Source organism: Rhincodon typus, chromosome 31, assembly GCF_021869965.1.
Source record: "Rhincodon typus isolate 14 chromosome 31, sRhiTyp1.1, whole genome shotgun sequence".
Classification (NCBI taxonomy): domain Eukaryota; kingdom Metazoa; phylum Chordata; class Chondrichthyes; order Orectolobiformes; family Rhincodontidae; genus Rhincodon; species Rhincodon typus.
The window spans coordinates 5357552-5371044 of NC_063362.1; positions in this window are offsets into that span (position 1 = coordinate 5357552).

Below are 13493 nucleotides of genomic sequence, written 5' to 3' on the forward strand. Positions count from 1 at the left end.
CCCTGGCGACGGACCAACTTCCGGCTCACTGGCCAATCACGAAACGGCATCAGTGCACCCCTGTGTCGGAGTGAATCGGTTCCCCGGGAACAAATGGTCCGCAACGTCCGTTCCCCCTGCCCCACTGGATGGGGAGTTGTGGAAAATGGAATGTTGCAGCAAACTAAAAGAATTTTCAAACGAGTTACCCAATTCTCTTCCATTTCCCCCAAACCCTGTTGTTTCCACTTTAACTTAATATTGTAGAATGTTAGCAGCACCGAATGCTGGTTCTCTAGAAGCTAAACTCAGTCAAATTCTTGCTGTTCACGAAATAATGAAATTCCTTTTCGAATCTGCCCCCATCACACTCTCAGGCTGTGCTCTCAAGATCCCAATCCCTCAGAGTTAAAATGCTCCTCTTGTCACCTCTGGTTCCTTTCCCAATGACTTTAGAATGCTTCTTGACTCACTTTTTGCCAAAAAGAAGAGTTTCTCCTTCAGTGCTTTGTAAAGGGCCTTGTTGATCCACTTGCCTTTTTGAAAGTAGTTGAGCATTGAGCAGTGTGGGTGTGCAGTGTTGGAGAAGGATCAGTCAGACTGGGAGTGGTGAGGAATTTGGTCTTGTGTCATTTCCTACCAGAGCTGGGAGCAACAGCATCAGTGACATTGAGATGTAACATTTGGAACAGAGTTATAGAATCCCGACAGTGTGAAAACAGGCCCTTCGGCCCAACAAGTCCACACCGAACCTCAGAGCATCCCACCCAGACGTATCCCCATATAACCCACCTAATCTACACATCCCTGAACACTATGGGCAATTTAGCACGGCCAATCCACCTAGTCCACACATCTTTGGACTGTGGGAGGAAACCGGAGCACCCGGAGGAAACCCATGCAGACATAGGGAGAATGTGCAAACTCCACACAGAATTGCAAAAGGTTAAGTGAAACCCAGCAACTTTTCTAGCAACGTGGAACAAGATGACAGAGTGAGGATTCTCACTTAATAAACTCAAATATAGGGCATAGGAAGAAGGAACATTTTTGAACCAAGGAATTTTACAACACAAGTGGCTAAATTGAGGCAAAGGCTCAAACATTAGTTAGGAGGGAATGGGATAAATGTTTGAAAAGGGCAAACGCAAAGGTTTTTGATTGGGGTTACAGGAAAGACCAGCACATTAGAATAAGCTGAATGCACTCTTATTGTGGTGTAATTTCCAGTAATTTGTTGAAACCGTCTATATACTTAATTCTGCATGTAGGACAATGTGAGAGGTTACACAAACACTCAGAACACAGCCTTATGTAAAATCACTTTGAATCACGTGTAGAACCGTAGAGCGGATGAAGCCATTGACTCAGTCCATGCCTTCCCCCTACAAATAATTTTTCCATGGTTTGGTTAAGTTAGTTAGTGCCTGCTTGCTTTCATGTTAAAGTCCATGTGGACATCAGCTCTTAGGAAAATCTCCTGTTTATAAAGGTAAAGTCACCATAGTCCTACTGGACCATAGGGCTGCTTTCTCAGGTTTAACCTGAGAGTCACCATGCCTCAGGTGAGGGGAGAGGTTGAGGAGGAGAATCCTTTACATGTTAAGAGTTATGATCTTCAGATGGAACCTCTGAGCCCATTGAGACTGCAATGCAACTGGTTCGCCAAACAGTCTTGTCTCCATCTAGTGGTAATCAAGACGATTTGAACATGTTCTGACATCACATTGCAACTTGTTTCAAAGAATGTCGAGTATTAATTTAAAAATAAATTCTCCAAGACGTATTGTAACTTGTATGGATAATTAATTTTGAATATTTCCTCAATTCTGTTGGGTACTGATCTCCTTTTCAAGTTTGTCAACTAATGTCAGTATTACACTCGGCCAAATACAGAGTCTCATTCCTGTTACATCATTTCAACAATGTGTTTTAACCTAACTATAGGAGAATACACTTTACTGTAGAAAAACAAATCTGCCCATTGATGTAGCCGTTGTCCTTACAGATGAGCAAGAAGCAAGAAGCAGCTTGTGAATTGATTTCCCATTGAATCAAAAATCCTTATAAATGAGCAGGAGAGGACTTTCAATCTATCCACTTGGGTTACAATCAAGTACAAATCCTTGAGCTGAAAAGCCCAGTGGTCTAAATTAATGTGACATTCATGTAGTCAGTTTTGAATCTTTGAACACCAACTTCCTGGAAATTATCCTGGTGATTTCTTAAGCTCCTTATCTACCTTCAGGGATCAGTGGTCATGCACTCCTGGACGTTTCTGTTGCACCAAGCTCCTCGGTGCCCTATCATCTCCTTTCTATTTGTCCTCCACCAATTATCTTGTTCTTCTCTTGTTTCTTGGGATATGGCTGTCATTAGCAAGGCCAACATTTGTTGCCTGTCTCTAATTGTCCTTGAACGGAATGGTTTGCTAAGCCATTTTTTTTGAGGGCAGCTGAGAAGCAACCACACTGCTGTGGGGCTGGAGTCACATCTGGCTAGACCAGGGAAGGATGACAAATTTCCTTTTCTGAAAGATATATGCAAACCAGTTTAATTTTTACAACAAATAATGGATTCAAAATCATGGTTCCTGAGACTAGTTTTTATTTTGAGCATTTTAAATAACTAAGGGTTTAGATGGGGTAGAATTTGTTACATGTATTCAGGAAAGTTTCCTCAAGCAGTCTATGGAGGGTCCTATTTGGGAAGGGGCAAAACCCGACCTACTCTTGGGAAATAGGGCTGAGGTGACAGTGGGGGAGCACTTTGGGACCAGTGACCATAGTTCTATTAATTTTAAAATAGTTATGGAGAAGGACAAAATTGGACCATAGGTTCAAGTCCTGAATTGGGGCAAGGCAGATTTTGATGGAATTAGACAGGAGCTTGCAGGGGATGATTGGAGCAGTTTGTTTGCAGGCAAAGGGACCTCTGGCAAGTGGGAGGCCTTTAAAAGTGCGATAGCTGGAGTTCAAGGTCTGTATGTTCCCATGAGAGTGAAAGGCAAGGTCGGAAGGAGTAGGGAACCCTGGATGACGAGAGATATTGAGGCTTTGACCAGAAAAAGAAGGAGGCATGGCTCAGGAGCAGTCAGATGGAATCAAGGGAATCCCTGGAGGTATATATGGGGTACAGGAGTTTACTGAAGAAGGAAATCAGGATGGTGAAAAGGAGGCATGAGATAGCTTTGGCTGAGAAGATTGGGGTGAATCCAAAGAGGTTCTTTAAGTATAGTAAAAGAAAAAGAATAACTAGAGAGAAGAGGACACCTCAGGGACCAAATTGGACATGTATGTGTGGAACTGCAGGAGATGGGTGAGGTCCTCAATGAATATTTCTCCTCTGTGCTTACCATGGAGAAAGACATGAAGACTTGGGAACTTGGGGAAGTTAGTGGCGATATCTTGGGGACTGTCTATATCACGGTAGAGGAGGTGTTGGAATTATTAGAATGTATGAAGGTGCATAAATCTCCCAGTCCTGACCAGATAGATCCTAATACCCGCAAGAGGCTAGAGAAGAAATTGCAGAGGTCCTGGCTGATATATTTTCATCATCGTTAGCCATGGGTGAGGTCCTGGAAGACTGGAGGGTAGTGAATGTTGTGCCCTTATTCAAGAAGGTATGCAAAGAAAAACCTGGGAATTATAGACCAGTAAGCTTAACATCTGTGCTAGGTAAGTTACTTGAGAAGATTCTGAGGGATAAGATATACATGCATTTGGAAAGACAAGGGTATGATTAGGAATAGTCAGGATGGCTTCATGCATGGGAGATCATGCCTCACAAATCTGTTAGAGTTCTTTGATGAAGTGACCAGGAAGGTGGTTGAGGGCAGGGCAGTAAACACAGTCTATATGGATTTCAGTAAGGCCTTTGATAAGGTTCCACATGATAGGTTGCTCTGGAAGGTTAGATTGCATGGAATCAGGGAGAGCTGGCAAGTTGAATTCACAGTTAGCTTGATGATAGGAAACAAAGAGTAGTAGTGGAAGGATGCTTGTTGGACTGGAGGCCTGTACCGAGTGGTGTGCCTCAGAGGTCGGTGCTGGGCCCGTTGCTGTTTGTTATCTATATCAATGATTTGGATGAGAATGTACAAGGCATGATTAATAAGTTTGCAGATGACACTAAAATAGGCTGTATCGTGGACAGCGAGGAAGGTTATCAGAAATTGCAGCAGGATCTTGATCAGCTGGGGAAGTGGGCCAAGAAATGGCAAATGGAGTTTAATATAGATAAGTGTGAGGTGTTGCATTTTGGAAAGTCAAATCAAGGTAGGAGTTTCATGATGAATGGTAGGTCCTTCAGGAGTGTAGTGGGACAGAGGGACCTTGGAGTTCAGGTGCACTGTTCTCTAGAAGTGGAGTCACAGGTAGACAGGGCAGTGAAGAAGGCTTTTGGCACACTGGGTTTCATCAGTCAGGGCACTGAGTATAGAAGTTGGGAAATTATGTTGCTGTTGTATAGAACATTGGAGAAGTTGCATTTGGAGTATTGTGTTCAATTGATGTTATTAAACTGGAAAAAGTGCGGAAGAAATTTACAAGGATGTTGCCAGGACTCAAGGGACTGAGTTATAGGGAGAGGTTGGACAAGCTGGGAATTTTTTCTGTACAGCGTAGGAGACTGAGGGGGGATTTTAAAGAAGTGTATAAGATCATGAGAGGCATGGATAAGATGAATGCACTCAGTCATTTTCCCAGGGTTGGAGAATCGAGGACTAGAGGGCATCGGTTTAAGGTAAGAGGGGAAAGAATACATGGGGACCTGAGGGGCAACTTTATTACACAGAGGGTGGTACGCATATGGAATAAGCTGGCAGTGGAAGTGGTTGAGGTGGGTACATTAACAACATTTAAAAGGCATTTGGACGAATACATGGATTGGAAAGGTTTAGAAGGATATGGGCCAAGTGCAGGGAAACTGGGTTTAGCCTGGACGGACATTTTGGTCGGCACGGACCAGTTTGAGCCAAAGGGCCTGTCTCCGTGCTGTAGGACTCTATGACTCTATAACTGAGTTGGTGAGATTTGAACCTGTGCTCTCAGGCAATGAGCCTGCACCCGTGGGTTACTAGTTCAGTAACATTGTTCCACCACCACCTCCCCACTTCTTAAGAGTAAATTGCATTGGCCACTGTCCCATCCATCTATTTAGTTCATCAATAGCCTCCTGCAGTTTGACATCTTTCTTCCTCACTGTCAGACACATGGATCAATTTTTGTATCATCTGCAAACTTTTAATTGTATTCCTCCTCCAGTCATTCGAGATTCCTGCTCTCCTTCTTCAACCCTGATTTCAAGCTCTCCCTGAGTACACAGAAAATAGCGAAGTAGGCTGTTTGTCTCATTGAGCCTGACCCTCCATTCATGGCTGATCCTCTGTCTCAAAGCCATATTCCTGCTGTCTCTATGACACCTTTAACCTCTGGAAATCTATTTTTTCCTTAAACATGTTCAGTGAGAACAGTAACTCTGGAATTTCCTCCCTGTATCTTTTTCTTCTCCTTGAAGATATTCACCAAGGCACTATCCTCAAAAGAGTGTCATTGTGAAGCAACTTACGTACCTTCAGCAATGTGCACTCCTGCTCTCCAAGATTCTTCCGCTACTTTCTGAACAAACGTTTTGGCCATCTGTCCTAACATCTTCCTGTGTATTTCCGTCTCAGATTTTGTCCGATATCCACTTTCACAAAGTGTTGTAGACACTTTAACACATTAGAATCATAGAATCCCTACAGCGCAGATTGGAGGCTGTTCTGCCCATCGAGTTTGCAGTGGCCCTCTGAACAGCATCGTGCCCAGGCCCACCCTTCTATCCTATCCCTGTAACCCTGCATTTGCCATGGCCAATTCACCCCAACCTGCACATCTTTGGACTGTGGGAGGAAACCGGAGCACCCGGAGGAAACCCACGCAGACACAGGGAGAATGAGCAAACTCCACACAGACAGTCACCTGAGGTTGGAATCGAACCCATATCCCTGGCACTGTGAGGCAGCAGTGCTAATCACTGTGTCACGGTGCTAAATAAATGCAAGTTGTTGTTCTAAGTTATCTACCACTGCTCATTCTTTTTGAGTTCCCCATACCCTTGCTTAACCTGCCCTTCTGTATGAATAAAGCAGTGAACCCCTTATTTTCGTGCTGTCACCATCTTTCTCTCGTGATTTCTCCTTCTCCCCAGCATTGATGGTCATAGTGTGACAGCTTTCTATCTCTCTTCTTGCGTTCGGTGTGTTTTGTGAGTGTATTAATCCCCAAATCAGTTTAACAACGCTGACACAAAATGGCACAGGGCCCCAATGGACAAGATCTTGCAGATGGGAACATTTTGAAGGCAAAAAAAAAGCAAAGAAAACACAAAGGTTTCATCTTGAACAATGGAAAATGACCTCGTGCCTGGGCTCCTGGAGAGTGACTGGGCCTGGGATCCTCAACTGTTTATTTTCCATAACCCACCACTTCCTCGTGTTTGACATCATTTTAGCCTGATGTGGGGAAACTCTCTGCCTGTGATGTCAAGTACAGTCAGACTGCAAGCACAGTCAGACTTTCCTCATGCAGGGATGTGGTTAATTTGCATATAGGATCTGTTTACATTGCAATTTGCAACATGTGTGATGCCTATCACTAACATTTATGCCTTAATTGCACTGTGGACACCCCCCGCCCTGCCCCGGGTAACATTCACTGGATTAAGTATTGGCTCAGTACAAAAAGAGGGCATTGCTGGATTTCCACCATATGTAACCTGGTACAGAAAATCCCTCCAGTGCAGAAACAGGCTATTTGACCCATTGAGTCTGCACTGACCTTCCAAAGTTCATCCCACCCTGTAAACCTGCACTTCCCATCCTGAACACTACGGGCAATTTAGCATGGCCAATCCACCCAACCTGTATATCTTTGGACTGTGGGAGGAAACCAGAGCACCTGGAGGGAAACTTACGCAGACACGGGGAGAATGTGCAAACTCCACACAGTCACCTGAGGCTGGAATCGAACCTGGGTCCCTTGGCACTCTGAGGCAGCAGTGTTAACCACTGAGCCACTGTGCTGCCCTCATCAGCTGTGACCTTTAAATATTTTTAAGGCAGAAGTAGATAGATTCTTGATGACCAAAGGGATAAAAGACTACCAGGAGTTCTGCAGGAGTGTGGAGTTGAGGTTAAAATCAGATTAGCCATGATCCTATTGAATGGCAGAGCAGGCCCGATGGGCCGAGTGGCTTCCTCTACTTCTTTGCTGATATCTTATTGATTGGTGGATCAGGCGTGAGGGGGCAGGGTGGCCTACAACAAAAATTACAGCCAGAAGTACATTTGCTACAAAGCACTTTGGGACATCGTAAGGTCATGAAAGGTGCTATACAAATGCAAGTTTTTTTTAAAAGAATAAACACAGTAATTAAATAAATACATAATAGGGTATTTTGACTTTTTATTTCCAACATTATTTCTGCAAACACTCTGAGATATTCTGAATGTCCACTTCTCAATAATATTGCATATTGCCTCCCCTGGGTCTAGTTCCAAACAGGCTCCCAATGATTTCAGTTCTGCAGATCTATAATCTGTCAAGGCTGAACATAGCTCCATCATTCACAAGGTGATGAACTTACACAAAATGGTAATGCCTGCAAGTTTGTTCACAGACCATGGTGTGTTTTACACATATTATACATTAAATACAATGAAGTTGTTCTCATTTCACAACTTGTCTGTTTTAATTATTGAAGCACTAAGTTACTTGAAGCAGAGCCGTAATTCATGAAGTATCCAGTTTGCTTTGAGAAAGAACAGATTGTAAATTCTGCACATTTATAGACGGGGCCCAGCTCAGCTACTCTACTGGACAGCATTGACCGCAGTCTTTCCATCTACTACTTACTCTGCGAGTTAAAATAAGGGAGTGAATGGAGAACACAACTTCTTTCCTCTTGACCTCAGTGTAGAAACAGTCACCATCTACTTAGATTTTTGTTTTCTCCTTCCTCTCTCTCGGCCCCAACCTGAAGCCACCTCCACCAAAAAGTTACAACCGTAAAATATAGGAGCAGAATTAGGCCATTCGGCCCATGGAGTCTGCTCCCCCATTCAGTCATGGCTGATATGTTTCTCAACCCCATTCTCCTGCCTTCTCCCTGTAACCCTTGATCCCCTTACCAACCAAGAACGCATCTATCTCTGTCTTAAATACACTCAGTGACTTGGCCTCCACAATGCTACGTGGTAATGGGTTCTGCAGATTAACCACCCTCTAGCTGAAGGAATTTGCCTGTTCCCTTCGATCTGAGGCCGTGCCCTCAGGCCTAGTCTCTCCTACTGGTGGAAACATCCCCTCCATGTCCACTGAATCCAAGCCTCTCGGTACCTTTCAGAATCTCAGTGACCAGGCGGGCTGGATCGCTCACTGGAAACCAGAGTATGAAAATCACTGAAGCCTCTTCATGCTCCTCCTGACATGCAGACAAGGCGCTACTCAAATGTAGGAGCCGATTGCTGCAGATGCCAGAATCTGAACCGAAAACAAAAGATGCTGAAGATCACAGCGGGTGGGGCAGCAGCCAGGGAGAGAGCGAACAAGCTCACGTTTCAATGTTGCTTTCTCTCTATAGGTGCTGCCTGACTTGCTTCCTCAAACGTAGGCCACTCAGGCCTGCACTGCCATTCAGTAAGATCAAGGCTGCTTTGATTCCTTTAAATTCCCATCTCAAAACAATTCCCCCCAACCCCCAATAACCTTTAACCCCCTGATTATCAAGAATCTACCTATAAATTACTCAGAGGCTCGGCTTTTTTTTTATTCATTCACGGGATGAGGGCATCGTTGGCCAGGCAGCATTTACTGCCCATCCCTAATTGCAGAGGGCATTTTTTAAGAGTCACCTACATTGCTGTGGGTCTGGAGTCACACGTAGGCCAGCCCAGGTAAGGATGGCAGTTTCCTTCCCTAAAGAGCATTAGTGAACCAGATGGGTTTTCCTGATAATTGGCAATGGATTCACAGTCATCATTAGATTCTTAATTCCAATATTTTATTGAATTCAAATTCTACCATGGCGGGATTTGAACCTGGGTCCCCAGAACATTATCTGGGTCTCTGGATTAACAGTCCAGCGATAATACCACTCAGCCATCGCCTCCACTTGCTTCTGCTGCCTTCGGAGGGAGAGATTTTCAAAAGACTCTTGACCTCCAACAGCTGGTGTCTGCTTTGAGATGGTGACCCCTAATTGTGAGGGAGAGTCATTCTCTCTGGCTGTGCCCAGTGATGGTGTGTGGAGATGGTGGTGGTGGGGGGGAGCATTAGGGCAGAGTTAGATTCACGTGTGATATCCCGGTCAAATTTCTCACTCTGCGGGCAGATTGGGGGTGGTGGGGGTGGGTGGCGGGGTGGGTAATGGTTGTGGACAATGTAGCAGAGGGACAGCACAAGCCTTTGTTGTTAAATTGAGGATGGGCCACCAGAAGCAGCTCTCCCTTAAACAGGGAGGACAATATCATGGGGGTGCTGGCTTTTAGCCTTGTGTTAGTGAGCAGGCTTCCCTTTTCCCTTTCATCCTCATTTCCCTCGCAAAGAAGGGCCCGTTTGCGGGGCCGGGATTCCAGGTGGCAGCATTCCTCCGCGCTCCACACGGAAAGATCCATCCTCCACCAGCACCTTCTTCAGATTGTCCAGCCTCTCCCCTGGAAACCTTTCCCTCCACCACAGATCTCAGGCCCCGGGGGCTGTATCTTTGCCTGAGGCACGGGGAGGGTGTTTCAGCTCCAAGAGTGTACCTTTGTGGCCTGTTTCTGATGGAATCTTGTCGGGGGTCGGGGAGAGGGTGTGGTGGTGATTTGTAGATGAGGCCCTCAGCCCCAAGGTCAGGATAGTCTGCCACTTATGGACTCTCTGCTGCGGACACTTTGTGTCTGTGACAACAAGAAAAGGAACACTCCATTGTGCCAATTTGCCCACCAATTACCTGACAATGTGTCAAGGATGGGAGAGATTGGGGTTGGAGGAAACACTGAGGGTGGCAAGGGCACAGAATATACTCTGGGTGGTGGGGGGGGTCTTCAATTATCAAGGCTGGCTTGGCAGTTCCACCACTGACTGAGTAACAGTCTGCCCAGTTGGGGTTCAGCTAGGGCCACTCAGCTCCTGACCTCATTACAGCCTTGGCCAAAAATGGACAAAAGAGGTGGACTCAAGAGATGATGTGAAAGGGACTGCTCTTGACATCGAATCAGTACTTGAGTAGGCATCAAAAAAACCTAGAAAAGCTAGATTCAATGGGACTCAGGGAAATCTCGGTTGACTGGAGTCATACCCGGCACATAGGAAGATGGTCGTGGTTGTAAAGGTCAGTCATCTCAGCTCCAGGACATCTCTGCAGGAGTTCCTCAGGGTAGTGTCCTAGGCCCAACCATCTTCAGCTGCTTCATCAATGACCTTCCCTCCATCATAAGGTCAGAAGTGGGGATGTTCGCCGATGATTGCACAATGTTCAGCACCATTCGTGACTCCTCAGATACTGAAGGAGTCCATGTTCAAATGCAATAAGATCTGGACAATATGCAGGCTTGGGCTGACAAGTGGCAAGTAACATTCATGTTATACAAATACCAGGAGATGACCATCTCCAGAATCTAACCATGTCCCCGTTCAATGGCGCTATCATCACTGAATAGCCCGCTATCATCATGGGTAGAGTGGGGGGATGTGGATGAGAATGGAACTAGGATTGGGTTGGGGGGGAGGGTGCGTGCGGGTAGGGTGCTGATGCCCATGGGGCCACACCTCCCATTGCCAAGGGCTGGGCCTGAATGCTGCCATTGCCCACCCTCTCACTCCCTCAAAGACCTTCTCTTGTGGAGGAGATTTATGTTGTGCACTACATAGCTGCTCCAAGATGGCCACGTCTCTGTGAGTGCGCGCACTGTGTGGACACTGGATTGGGTGGGCACAGGCACCACCAAAGATCAAGCAGCAGCACGAAGAAGCTCTGAACTTAAGGATCATCCCGGACTCCAAACGTTAACTCTGTTTCTCTCTCCGCGGGAGCTGCCAGACCTACTGAGTTACTCCAGTACTTCTCTCCTGTTCCTCCCACTTCACCAGGAGAGACCTGGGACAAATAACATCCCACAAAGACCACACCAGGGATATGGGACATCTGACCAAGTTCCAGAAAACCCTGGGATAGTGGTCACCCTGTCTCCCTCGACCACCTGTTACTTTTCTCCTTAAAAGTAGGTTGAGTTTTCCCCTGTGGGGAGCTTGTTCTGTGTCTGTCCAACTGGAAAGAAACTTCTTTGGAATTCCCTCTTGGATTTCTTGCTCGCTATCTTGGATTGACGGCCTCTCGGTCAGTTCTTCCCTTCGAGGGAAATATTCTACTCAATCAGAGCCTTTTGAAGATATTTCCTCAGACGCTGGTTTCTCCTCGGAGAATCTCAGCTGAAAGTGGTCACAAAGTCACTCGCTCCCAAACTTCATAAAGTTGAGCAGATTGTCCTAAACTGGCACATATTGAAAAGTCATGTGACAGTGGGGTTCCATGCTGATCGACATCCTGGATGACCAATGGCAGGAATCTGGAGGGAGGGGGAAGGGGCAGGTAGGAGGTTACCCACCTTCATTTCCCAGAAAACGTTCAACACCGGGTTTTTGGAGGTTGAACTGAAAAGGCATCATCGAGGGACAAAGGTGTTGACAGCAAAATCTTTGTGAGGACTGCCTTGGTGAGCCAGGGGGTGGTGGAGGCCTGTATGAGAGGCCGAAAACCTCTCAAACTTTTAAAAAGTACAGGGATGAGCAATTGAAGCTTCAAGGCCATGGGACTAGTGCTGGGAAGTGGGATTAGTGTAGATAGGCTGGCACAAACTCAATGGGCTAACAGGCCTCTTCTGCGCTGCATCACTCCATGGTGTTGAGGGGGTGCTAGGTACAAGTCTGCAGTGCGCGCTGTGACCATGTGGTGGGACTTTAAAGGAGGGAGGTTAAAATTTCACACGCTTTCTCATCCCCACCCTGCTCCAATTCACATTCAAAAAGGGGAAAGGTGAAAACCAAGATCATCAAACTGTTTTTTTTCGGAAACTGAGAGGGTGTTTAATGCAGAGTATGGGCTGCCCCAGTAAAACTAGGACACCTCCTCGCCCATTGCAAGTCAGTTCTCCAGCCCAGTCCCACCCGAGTTAAAATTAGGTCTGTGTATTTCTATCTGTCCGTCCCAGAGGTGACTCCACCTGGTGGCAGAGATGGGAACTGGTGACTGTGAAGGGCAGGCAAGGATAACGTTTGAATCAGAGATAGTAGGAACTGCCGATGCTGGAGAATCCGAGACAACAAGGTGCAGAGCTGGATGAACACAGCAGGCCAAGCAGCACCATAGGAGCAGGAAGGCTGATGTTTCGGGCCTAGACCCTTCTTCAGAAATCAGAAATGTGTTCATCCAGCTCTGCACCTTGTTATCTCAGGTGCTTTAAAAGGCCTTGTGAAGGCTTTACATTGCAGTAGAAATGTTTATGAGGTGGCACTATATCTTGTCACTGCAGTCAGGCAATGGATTGAATTTGTTATACATCCCCAGTTCCTCACATCATGTAATATATACAGGCCATTCAATCCCACCAGCTTGTAACTATCACATACATTGGGCTCCTTTCTATGTATTCTTGATCTAAACAGCAATGTGACCCTTTATTTCCCTTTTTCTCTGTTACTTATCCTAACTATGTCTATTGCTTTCACCTCAGCCCCTCCCCATGGCAGTGCGTTCCAAATTTTCACTGCACCCCAGGTCAAACAGCTTCTCTTGAGTTCACAGTCTGATAGCTTGGTGACCATCTTACACTGAACTGCTACGGTGCAGAAGGAGGCCATTTAGCCCATTGTGCTTGCAGCAGCCCTTCAAATGAGCACTATTACCCAGCGCCAATCTCCGGCTTGTTCCCCATACCCTTGTATTCTATTCCCATCCAAAGAACCATGCAGTTCCCTCTCCAATGCCACAATGGAACCTGCCTCCACCACATTTCCAGGCAGTGGGGAGCATTCCAGACCTTGACTACTCTCACTGGGTGAGAGAGGACTTTCTCATATCACCCCGGATTCATTTGAATACTATGGTGTGCTGTCATCACTGGCTTCTTGGGGAGGGTCTGCAGGTTAGAGCAAGAGACAGAGACAGAGAGAAAGGGAAAGAGACAGAGAGAAAGAAAGAGGCAGAGAGAGAGAACAGATTTGCTCAGTTCACTGTAGCTCACCCCTTTCTGATGCACGCTCTGATACAAAGCAGGGATGCACATGTCACAACAACAGGCACCAGCTGGCCTGTTGATTGAGAAACTTCACAATGTTACAGGGACCGCGTTGATGTTCTGTAGATTGTGAAACACACCCACCATGTAGAACGAGGTTTCTCAAGATGATGAGAGGCATAGACAGAATGGATAGCCAGAGACTTTTTCCCAGGGCGGAACTGACTATTACGAAGGGGTGTAATTTTAA